The sequence below is a fragment of the Staurois parvus genome, unplaced genomic scaffold, assembly GCF_062004578.1.
Source record: "Staurois parvus isolate SC_StPar_1 unplaced genomic scaffold, SC_StPar_1.0 ptg000498l, whole genome shotgun sequence".
In the NCBI taxonomy this organism is placed as follows: domain Eukaryota; kingdom Metazoa; phylum Chordata; class Amphibia; order Anura; family Ranidae; genus Staurois; species Staurois parvus.
Window position 1 is genome coordinate 4,338,613 of NW_028318294.1, and position 12,988 is coordinate 4,351,600.

Genomic DNA, 12,988 nt, shown 5'->3' on the forward strand with positions numbered 1-12,988 from the left:
TGTGCGCTCCCAACACAATTTACCGCCGCCGCACGAAAAGCTCCCAACTGATACTTGCGAACAGGGCCTTTCCAATCATGTGACAGCCAATCACGGTGGTCACATAACCCTAAACGCCGCCGGCATCAGAAACCCTTTTAAAGGGCAAGTAGGCATTGGCACCAAGGGGTTAAGGAGCTGCAAATAACATTTACCACTTTTGTAAAGCTACCCCCACCTGTCAAAATTGTAGTTTTAAAGGCTAAGTTCACCTTAAGCCCTGGTTCACACATAGGCAATTTATAATGCATTTCAGAACTCCTGTGGGTTCTGTGCGATTTTCAGTGTGGTGCAGGTGCGATTTCCTGCCTTTTATACATGACAATTTGCATCAGAATCACACCTGCACCACTGAGCAAAATCAGGCATCAAAATCGCACCGCATATATGTGAACCAGGGCTCAGCAAAATAATAATAAATGCACATATTTTTGCATGAAAAAATGTGCATGTATTTTTTTTTTCTGATGAGCTTGCAGAGTATTGCACCCATGATCAGTAGATCACAGGTGCATTGTAAGTCTCCTAGAGACACTGCCACCATCTTGTCTGCTCATACCTCCATACGGGCAGACAGTTACAAAGCTGGAGGAAGTGTCAATGAACTAAAAAGGCACTCATTAGCACCCTTGCAGTTCAGTGAGAACTACAAGCTGTCTGCCACGATGGCAGATGGGACTTGTAGTTCATTCATAGATTGCTGTAAATGATGCTGCTGTATAGGTAGAGTCCCGCACAGCTGCGCTGTTTTTGGAAAAGTGACAGTGGGTGCAGGGTGCTATCATGGGGGCAAGGGAATCGGGGGGGAGGGTTCCAGATGGCAGACCTGGAGCATGTTACACGTTACACCCTAAATATGGGTGTAACATGTATCATACTTTAAAAGATGAACTTATCCTTCAAAAAACCATTATAAATCTGCAGTGGTGCTCGCTAGGGGGCTTGTAGTTCGGTACGTTTCAGGTTGGCCATTACGCCTTTTGGGAAATGCTCCTGTCCTTATTGACTACACAGGGCGTTAGTTGCCTGAAGGCACTGCACCAATCCCATACTGGCTGAGAAGTGTAAAGTACACTTGTAGTGGAGTGCCCATTTACTCACCATGCAACAATGCAGGAGCAGGACCCTTTAACTCTAATTCTCACAACTACGTGGGTTCCCCAGCATTTTCAGGGGAATTACATTTCTCAGCTTTCCTTGCTAGGCAGCCCAGAAAGGCCACAGTTGATGATACAGAGGTAGTTGAGCAAGTGGTCTACAGCCTGGAAAGAGGTCTTCCACTATAGTGCCAACAGTTTGCTCAGCAATAATAATATACAGCTGCGCCGGAAGACCAAGCTACTATTGGTCACACTGTCTGCATTCGGGGCCATGAACCTGCACTAGCACACATGTCAAATTGGGAGCAGTGACTGTGTCTGTGCAACCACTGCATCCCAATGGACATCAATATGATTGCCTGTGCTGGGATGCACGGATCACCTGTGCATCCCTATGCGGGTAAACATGGCCCTCACTTGGGGTATACATTGATACGTCTTGTGAAAGAGGTCATATAATCAGTGCCGGGACAAGGTCATCTAGAGCCCAGAGTAAACATATCAAACTGTGCCCCCCCCCCATTATGTGGTCAGCAAAACCCCCTACCCCTTAAAAAAAACAAGCTCTAATCTGCATGCTTATCCCCAAGACATAAATTCTTCCTCCTCCCAGTACAAATCTGCCCCCTCTCTCTAAAATGCCCCCTGCCAACACAACTTTTTGCCCCCCATTCCCTCTCGAAGCTCAAATCATCTCTCTCCCCAAACCCCCCCCCCCCTCCAAAAGCACCCCTCCTAGCACAAATTCTTTGCTCTTCAAATTTGCCCTACAAGCACAAATCATCTTCCCCTACTCCACATGTCCCCCTTCCAGCACAAACTTTTCTCTTCAATCCCCCCTACTAGCACAACTGCCCCCCAAAGATCCCCATCTAGCACAAATACCCCCCAATCATTCCTACTAGCAGAAATCCCCCCCCCCCCCCAAAAAAAAAAAAAAAATTCCCTCCTAGCAAAAATTCTTTCTCCCCTCTACCATATCATGTCTTCTAGCACCCCCCCCCCCCAAATCTCTCCCTCCTAGCAGAAATCCTCTTCCCCACTCCCCCTCCCAACACAATTCTCCTAAATTTACCACTCCTAGCACACACCCCAAATTTCCCCTTTTGGAACAATTCTTGCCCTCTGTTACCCCTAAATTACCTCTCCCAACACAAATTCCCCAAACTCATTGTGGTGCTCCCCACCTCACATGATATCACAGTTCCCAGGGCAGCCGCCCCTCCTGCTCACCCCTTGTCCTGGCTTTGCTTATAATCACCATTTTTTAAACTATCATGAATTGAATGTTCTTATCTACAGATCTACACTTGTTCTCTAAAACATTTCTCAGACATACATATGGGTTTACATAAACAGAAAGGTAGAATCTGTGTTCACAGTTCAAGATGCCCTGTATGAAAATGAAAATAATGTGTACATTGACATAAAGTTGTTTGTGTTGTTAATTCAGAACACTTTCCCTCCATGTTATGGAGATGAGGACAGGGGGATGTGGTTCTATAGTCCAAATCATGAGCAAGAAGCCTAGAGTTACAATCCTGCTTCTCTATAAATATATGTAGCACTACCTGCTTAGGAGTCGCTGAATTTTTGGGTCCCCCTAAAGTTCTGCACAGCCAGGCAACACACATTTTCCTCCACACTTTGCACTCAGAGTCAGTAAACAGTCATTGAGCTTGGTTTTGGGATATTATTAAGGGGTATAGAACTTGGATGGAGTTGAGGGGTGTATGGATGCCCAAGAAACTGCAAACTTGAGGACAACTGTGTACAAAAATGTGTAACAAAAATAGTCTCTCCTTTAAGAGCCTTCAAAGCTCTCTCAAAGCTCTCTCTCTTGTACCACCGTAGATGAATCCTCCTCTTCATGAAGCTGCCTGAGGGTATCTGGACAAGGGGACCCAGAGGCTGCAACCTGAAACAGTCCCAGATGTGGAGCTAGTTGGGTTCTCCATCTGACTGCCCTCTCCCCTTGTCCGGCCCAGAGGGTGTAGGATTACTCACTCTGTCTCTTCTGCAAGCTTGGGTGGGTTGGTAGCTGCCTTCAGGCCTGATGCTGGGCTGGCTCCTTCCCTGTTCCACAGGCTGTCCTCCCTCAGGGAACTTAGAGGCACAAAGATCCTCATTTCCAGCACCCTGCCAGTAGGTGGGCCCTTCCCTGGTCCCCCTCCCTAGCTCAACACTCCAAACTTTACTCCATCTTCCACCGGACACTGACTCTTGCTGATCAGGCTCATTCATATTTAAGGGCTGTCCTGGCCCCATGCCAAGCCTTTTGCTTGGGGATTGGCAAAGGTCCCTTAAGTATGTAGATTAGCTCCTCCTCACCACCACCCACTGACTTCTAGAAACTTCTCCAGCTTCTAGAGTAGGGGGAGGTATCAGAGAACTGACGTGCAGAGCCCTCAGCCCTGACATAAAGTAACCTGGCTGACTCACACCCAGGCTCCTAACAAGCCTCTATCTAAAAAAATGAATAACCCCCCCTAGCTGAACCTGAAGGGCATTACATACAGTAGAGTGAGTGTTGTCACCATAGGACAGAAAATGTGTTACAGTATTGGCAGGACCATCAGATGAAAATAAATAGTAAAAAAGCATGAATAAAGAAAACTTATGCAGCCACCAAATCTAATAACAGGTAAGCTACAATATATTATATTTATGCTTTTGGGTTTAGGTAAACTTTTAATGCAACTAAAGGCCATATAACTGCTAAAAAGAGCCTGATTTTGGCAGCCTTAGAACAATACTTAAATTAATTTACATTTTTATATCCAATTTAAATTAGTGAATACGAACATATGTGAGTTTTTGTATTTCTGAAACAAAAATGTGGAGTTTAAATCTATAATAACTATCCTGAATGAACTTGGTAGTTTTTCCATTATGAGCAGTCGTCAACTTTAAAGACTGAGATATTAGTCAAGCATCACTGAGTTCATTGTTGAAATTTCTATACATTTGAATGATCTGAGTAGGAAATCACCACATTAATGTCTTCTGTACAATAATGTGGAGGAGTATGGATTGAGGCTACAGACTGACCGTCCAATTTTATTGCTTCTTCTGCTACCTCATGTACATATCCATGGAGTGACCTCTGCTCACATCACCATTTAGTGCAATGCTTTCCAGGAAATCCTAACACTCTGAGGGAGGGGAGTGTGTTTAAAAGGAAACTTTATGGCTGATACAGTCGGCATCATGGTGACAACAAGAATAAATTGTGACCAATACATAGATATTTAGCAACATAAGTCCCAGGCCATCCATTAAAAAGACCCTGTCTCCAAACCATTCATTTCAACAACAGTTACCCAATGAGAATGTATGGATGATAACTTTTTATGCATGTTATTTATCAGTAAAAGCCACCCTTGTATAGACATACAAAAACCCCGAGACTGTTGCTGGGTGCCACCATCATGGATGTGAAGTCAGCAGTCCCAGCAGACTCACTGCTGTCACTTAAGTGGCACTCTATAGTGTTGCATCCACTCAACATACCCTTCATATAGATTTTTCTATTATTTTTGCCATAATGGCTGCTGCCTCCCTCTCTGGTTAGTCTCTATAGCCAGCTTTGAGTGGCTTACTTAGCCCTCGATGTCAGTCACTTCTTTCCACCAATTTCATTATGTTAAAGCAGAGCTCCACCCAAAAGGGGAAGTTCCACTTTAAGGACTGCTCCCCTGCTCCCCATTAAGGATTGGCACCTTTGGGGGGCAGTGGGGGGGAGCGGTTGCCCGAATTTGCCAGGTACCCTCTCCAACTTCCGGTCCGATCGCCTAGGCGATCAAAAACGGAAGGTGACCTCCCTCCCTGTAGCCTTTTGAGACACGTGACAGGTCCCAGAACACTACAGGACTATTCAGGAAGCGCAGCACTACTCGTGCATGCGCAGTGGGTACCCGGCTGTGAAGCCACAAGCTATCACAGCTGGGTACCCACACCAAAGATGTCAGCCTCCTGGAATACAGGAAGAAGAAACGGGCTGCGGGGGGGACACCACGGGACCGAGGGACAGGTAAGTAGCTGTTTTTTAAAAGTCAACATAGGCCATGGCTTAGGCTGACAAGGCTACCAGGGACAACACACAGACCCTGACACATCAAGTTGTTGACTGTCAGTAACATGTCCCAAAACTTCTACGCTGCCTGTAAGGTGGGGCCACATTGGTTGGCTGCAGGGGCGGACTGACAACTCATGGGGCCCCTGGGCAATAGGGAATCATGGGGCCCCTGTGTCCTTGCCCAAACTCAAAAAAGCCTATGAAAAAGGTACCAGGGGCATCTCATGGGGCCCCCTACTGACCGCGGGCCCTCTGACAAATCCCAGACAGGAGGACTGGCAGTGTAGCAGGCTGGCCCATAAATATGACAGACCCTGGCCAGCAAGGGGATTGGGTGGAAGATGGATGGTTGAGGTGCTGCAGTGTAGCCTGGGAGGGAGGAGGGCCTGGAGAATTGGTGTTCTGCCTCCAGGCTGGAGGTTGGTGGAAAGAGGAAAGCTGAAAGAAGGAGCTCCTGCAGTCTACTGGGGAAGGACAGCCTGCATAGCCTGGAAAAGAACCAGCCCAGCAGAAGGCCTGAAAGCATTTCTATCCATAGCAGCAGTACAAGGACAGTGTGAGTACCTCTACACCCCCAGGGCCTATAAGCGAGAAATCTGCTAGAAGTTCTTGGCCAGTCTTCAGGGGTCTAATGCTTACCCAATCCACTGTCCTAGGATCAGATACAGTAGCCAGGCAGGCTGGTATTTTGTTCACTAAGGGGACCAAGAGCTCCCACAAGTTGTCACTTTGCAAAAAATCCACTCAGGGGGACACTGAATTCCTAGGAGGGGATTACTTTCATAAAGACTGTTGTGGTTCCAGCTGGAAAACAGCCAAATATTTGTCATTTTGCTGTGTGCTAGAGATGGAAACTGTCTTCATTTTGTCATTCTTCGATCAAATTGGGCATGTCATAACCCCTTTACCCTATCCAAGTTGAATTCCCTAATAAATTCTAAAAAACAAGCCCATGGACTGATTTTTGTGTATGGAAAATGCATGTTGCCTGGCTGTGTAGGTAATAAGGGAGACCCAAAACTAATGGCTCTCAAGGGGGTAGCACTACATGAATGTAGGACTGGACAATGCTGAGTGAACCATAGACCTATTGCATGGCGTTTCCCCATAGCAGTCTCCCTGGATTGTGTTTATGTTTGCCTATTCAAGCTCATTGAAATTTCTAAAATCTCAGTCCTGGTATAACTTATGTAAGTCACCCTTTGCCATTCAGAGTAAGTGAAAAGAATTTCACACTAATGGACACCAGGACACGAAGCTGGATCTGAACATTTCACCTTTTGATAATGATCCTTGGTCTGAAACGCACTGCTCTGTTTTTTTCCCGTGTGCGGTGCCAACAGCAATACTTCATTTATCAAGTTTAAAAATGGATTTGCAACCGGCGGCAGCTGAATCCGTTTAGCACACATGGTGCCTGGGCTGTTTAAACTGTCACTGGGGAAACAGATTTGCTGGTTCCCAGAATCCTTTCACTGCTGGAGATGCTACAATTTTCATTACCCCTAAATAGCAGACATAAGGCACGTTCACGGGGGCCTGGAGGAATGCCTCAGAGGGCCTTCTACATGTGCTGCTTCTTCGAGGAGCCATTTTCCAGGCTGAGATGGAGAGGGCCGCGATGTCTTCTCCATGATGAAGGGGAGTACCAGTAACAGATTTATGTAAGCAAAATGAATAAAGGAGACGACACAACATGGGAAGAGATAACTGAGGTAGAGTCATAAAGAACAGAAAAGGCAGATGGGTCCCAAATGATTTAGCACCGCAATTAGTGATTGTTAGTGACTGTGGAAAGCCAACATAGACATCCAGCATTAGAGATGTTAAAGGACCAGCAAATGTAAAATACTTGTTACTTTATGAACTGCATCTATTGGAATCCTCATTATAAAGCAGGTCATCTGGCAACTTTTTACACCTGTGAATGTAGTTGCTCCTCACCAAAGATATGTAAGAATATAAAACTGTCATGACTAGTGCACCAGAGATAGGTTCATCCAGACCCCACTACACCACCATTACCCTTCCATACCAATCCCCTTTACTTACTATACTTACAGAAAACATAACACCAATTTTGGAGTAAAATGGCCAACACGGCCTTTTATTAACAAATCAAGTTTAAACACATCAACCATTCCTTATAACAGAAACATAAAGAGTTGTCGATGGTTTTTGAAGGCACCCCCAAAACGATCTGAAATGCACCTGCGGACAACCATATTACACTAGGCCTCCAGCCGCAACCAACCAGCTCGGAGACAACCATACCGTCCGCAGTGCAGCACCACCACCTTCCAGTTAAACCTTGGTTAACTGGAATGTTCCCGGGCACACCATACCAACGATGGGTCCCACACCATTTTTGTACCTCCAAGATAAGAACCGCCTCCAAAGACCAACCACCGCCCAGGAACCGAAATAACTCCCCCCCCGGGAGGAACACAATACTCACCAAACAGGGAGGGTGGGAGGGAAGCTCTCTCTCCTACGTCCAGCTCCGACTGACGCCCCTCACCAGGACACCCCACCCTAAGGTGCAGAAGACCCCACCTACACTCTCCCTCTACCAACCAGATCCCCCAGCTATCCTTTACCAACCCCCTAATACTATCATTAACCCTTACACGTCTTCCTTCCCACTCTGGGCCTAGTCATGCCTGCCCTGCGCTAATTCTTTTCTTCTTTTCACGCTACGGGCATTTCTATCTCAGCACTTTGCTCAGCTTAAAGTGCAAAATACTCAAAATTATACCTGAACCCGAGCTATGACTATAATAATATTAATATTGTGTATGTGACACTATATATTCAATACAATAAAAAACTGGATAAATATATCAGCTAAAAATGAAACATTTCTAGAATTCATAATGTCCATGAAGGTTCTTCAAAACAACTGCCCAACTCCTGATGAGGACATATGTTGAAACGCGTAGGGGGGAGCAACACTTTGCTGACATTGACTCACAGACTGTGTTTTCGGCTAGAGCCGGCGGTGCTATATCTTATATGTGAGAAACTCCTATGTGTCAGGCATGACACATGGAAATGTAAGTGCACTGGCTTTTAGAAACCTTTCGCCCTGCACCTTGTGTTTTCCACCTGCATTAGATGTGCACTGACCATGTAGTTTCATGGTGTCATTTGTTGCTGTGTATGTACAGCCCACAGTAGAGTAGATATTCACATTCTGCTGTCAGCAGTTTCAGTTTTTGTTCAAATATGAGGCATGTGGCATGACACTGTACAGGTCAAGGCATGACCTCTGTGTGTAGTCTAAGAACTGACACTTCCTCTGAGGAAACTAAATATCCCACAATCTCTAGGTCTTTTAGACTAGTGCTTTTTCAGGTGAGAGCTAGTAATTAGATCCAACACAGGCACAATCAGGTAGAACAGTTAACAAGAAATGATGAGTCATGGATTAGACATAAGGGATTCTGTCAGCTATGGCACTACAAACTTCAGCCATACCATCTAAGCCCATCATTACAAGGTAAGGCAAACAAACAACACAGGGGATATAACTGCACTTATACCTAGTTAAAACAACAAAACTTGTAGGCTAACAATGCCTTTAAAGTGAATTTAATATTTCATATTTATTGTTTTTATTTTTGGATGCTGTAAAGGACAGTAGTACCTTTGTACAACTGTCCTTGTAATTAATTCCCCTACTCCCCTGAGTGCATCCCACTAGGTCAAATATGTTAGGTCGCCTCTCCATCACCATTTACTCAGCTGCAGGTTGTCAGCATGCAGGATCTTTCAGATTGGCAGCTGGGGACAGGTAAACACAGGGGATTGAGCCGTGGTTTTGCCACCCCCGGACCACCCCTGAATTGTAACAATACAACTGGACAGAGCTGTGCCAAAATGCTTTGCTTCTCGTCTTCAGCATTTTTAACTCGGGGTGAAGAGCTTGGCAGGCAGCACCACTTGTCAAACTCGCTCACTGATTTCAATGGGGCCACACTGCAATTGCTTGCAATGCACGTGATTTGTGACCTTTCAGTGTGTGAGGCGCACACGCCACCCTACCCGCACCGCCATGTGCGGCTGTCAATTACCGGGTCCCGGTCAGTGATTACTCGCTGGGCACAGTTATTGCTGAGCATCTGTTTGTAAACAAAACAGTTCTCTCCCCTGTCAGCTCCTGCACACTGCTTTGCATGGCTGTGCATATCAGAGCCATGCAAAGCAGTGTGCTTACAGTGAAGCACAAACACAGCCCAGTATGCAAAACAGCACACAGTTAACCCTTTGATTGCCCCACATGTTAACCCCTTCCTGCCCAGTGCCATTAGTACAGAGGCGGACTGACAACTCATGGGGCCCCCGGGCAATAGGGGATCATGGGGCCCCTGTGTCCTTGCCCAAACTCAAAAAAGCCTATGAAAAAGGTACCAGGGGTATCTCATGGGGCCCTCTACTGACCCCGGGCCCTCGGTCAGTCCGCCCCTGGTCAGTGCTTTTTATTAGCACTGATCACTGTATTGTTGTCACTGGGGATGTCAGTGACACCAAATCAGTTCCCTCCAGTGTCAGAATGCCCACCACAGTCATGCAGTCCCGCTATAAGTCACTGACCAGCATTATTACTGCTTACTGTTGTGGGTTTAGTAACACTTTCACTTTGCAATGAATACCCAATCAAATGCAAGGAAAATTAAAAATTGGATGATGAGCATGTGCAGAGTGTCTCTACATGATATGTCTTATCATTAGAATAGAGGGGAACACTGGAAGAAGGGGAGGATCAGAGAAGACAGGATCAAACAGCGTATTTAAACAATGCAGAGGATTAACCCCTTGGGTTCCACAGTATAACAAGCATGCTTTACTGCATATACAGACTGATTTTACTGTTGTGGGTTTAGTAACACTTTCATTTTAAAAAGAATACCCAATCAAATGCAAGGTAAATGAACAAAAAACATGTTTGCTTGCACGATTGGATGATGAGCATGTGCAGCGTGTCTCCACATTATATGTCTTGTCAGGAGAATAGAGGGGGACACTGGAAGAAGGGGAGGATCACAGAAGAAAGGATCAAACAGCGTTTTTAGACAATGCAGAGGATTAACCCCTTAGGTTCCAGAGTGACTATAACAAGCATGCTTTACTGCATATACAGACTGATTTCACTGTTGTGGGTTTAGGGACACTTTCACTTTGCAAAGAATACCCAATCAAATGCAAGAAAAATTAAAAAAAAAAAAAAGCATTTTGCTTGCACATGATTGGATGATGAGCATGTGCAAAGTGTCTCTACATGATATGTCTTATCAGGAGAATAGAGGGGAACACTGGAAGAAGGGGAGGATCAGAGAAGAAAGGATCAAACAGTGTTTTTACCCAATGCAGAGGATTTACCCCTTAGGTTCCAGAGTGACTATAACAAGCATGCTTTACTGCATATACAGACTGATTTCACTGTTGTGGGTTAGGTTCCAGAGTGAATATAACAAGCATGCTTTACTGCATATGCAGATTGCTTTTACTTTTGTGAATTTAGTAACATTTTCACTTTGCAAAGAATACCCAATCAAATGCAAGCAAAATTTAAAAAAAAAAAAGCATTGTTGCACATGATTGGATGATAGAAGTCAGCAGACTTCCTCTCATTTACTAAACACTAAAGCAACTGCACTTGCAAAGTGCACCGTCCATTTGCCTTTAGTAAATCAACTCCCTATAGGTACGTTTGCCTACAGTTCTCCCCTCACCGAAGTAATTGTTTAACAAGTGTATAAGTGGGAGCCAGAAGGGAGTGTCAGCCCAGGTTTTCCCGTACCGCACAATTTCTGCAGCGGATTAATCGGCTTTGAGAGCCTGCTGTCAGGCACAGTTGGAAGTGATATGTCTGCTTCAGAATAATTGGGTTTCTACAGCTGTGTTTCTGCAGTGATGCAATCATTGGGTAGACTGGTAGGACTCATAACAACACAGTTTCATCTATCTATTAATATTTTAGCATGCTTTTAAGAAAAATTGGCCTTTTTCTTGCTCTGGTCTCCACACAGACATTTATTATAGTTAATGACAGACATTACACTTAGTATCTCCATGCACAAAGTGTATTTCCTTTATTCCTCTCCATTCGTTAACATCTATTATTAACACAAAAACTAATTTCATGCAAGTTAATTGTTAATCTGTGTGTTTCCAGTCTGTGTTACCCGTCGTGTTTTCATTTGCACTCTTCAAACTGAAGAGTCAGTTTACTGTGTACATAAACCTTGGGATTAGGAGTATTAATGGGTTAGATCTCCTGCCTATTGATAGTGGGAGCCATTCTTGCAAACATTTCCACAAGAAATACATTAATATCTAATACTCTGGAGCCATCTTGTCTAGAGAAAGAGCGGTCATTTATCTTCAAGTGAAGAAGGATTCACCCCCTTCCTGACCAGGCCATTTGCAATAAAGCGCTGCGTTACTTTAACTGACAATTGCACAGTCATGCAACGCTGCACCCAAATGAAATTTGCATCCTTTTTCTCACAAATAGAGCTTTCTTTAAGTAGAATTTGATCTCCTGTGCGTTTTAAATTTTTTGCTCTATAAACAAAAAAAGACTGAGAAAAAAACTATATTTTTGACTTTTTGCTATTAACCATTTCAATATCAGGCAATTTTACACCTTCCTACCCAGGCGATTTTTCAGGTTTCAGCTCTCTCACACTTTGAATGACAATTGCGCGGTCATACAACATTGTACCCAAACTAAAATTTTATCATTTTCTTCACACAACTAGAGCTTTCTTTTGGTGGTATTTAATCACCGCTGGGGTTTTTATTTTTTGCTAAATTAGCAGAAAAAGACTAAAAATGTTGAAAAAAAAACACGTTTTTCTTTGTTTCTGTTATAAAAGTTTACAAATAGATAATTGTTCTTCATAAATTTAGGCCAAGATGTATTCTGCTACATGTCTTTGATGAAAATAACCCAATTAGGATGTATTATTTAGTTTGTAGGAAAGTTATAGAGTTCACAAACTATGGTATAGATCTGAAAATTGATCAATCCTGAAGTACTGACAGCCAATCTAATTTCTTGAGGTCCAATATCCCCCAAATGACCCCTCCGACGTACTTCATAAGAGGAATGGAGAGTTTTTTGAAGTTGTATTTTTTTTGTCATAATTTTTCAGAAAATTAAAAAATTAAAAAATTATTTTCACAATTTTTTTTTACATACTGTCACCAGTGCATACTGGTGACAGTATGAAAAAAAAACATATATATATATATATATATATATTTTTTTTATTAATTTTAATTTTTTATTACTTTTTTTTTTTTTAAGATTTTTTTTCATATTTTACTATGACCAAAGTAGTACAATGTTACCATAGTAACATTGTACTACTTTGGGGAAGTGATCAGTATTTTATTTATTTTTTTTTACACAATTTGCTTATAGCAAAGAATTACTTTGCTATAAGCAAGCATTTACCTGAATGACATCGATTCATTCAGGTTTTTTTTTTTTTTTTTGTGCTTAGCTGTGATTTGGCCAAAGCTAATCACATGGCATGAATGAAGCCATCCATTGTATACAACTGTCATGTGACCTGCTGTGATTGGTCACAGCAGGTCACATGGTACCGGCAACAGGGGCCGGTACTCAGATCTCTCATCGGCCGTCTCCGAGGTACACAGCCGGTGATAGATCGCGCCGCTGCGCGGATCTGCAACCGCGCGGCTCTGCAACCGTGCGAACTGCGCATGTGCGGGAGGACGCCAAATGGCATACACC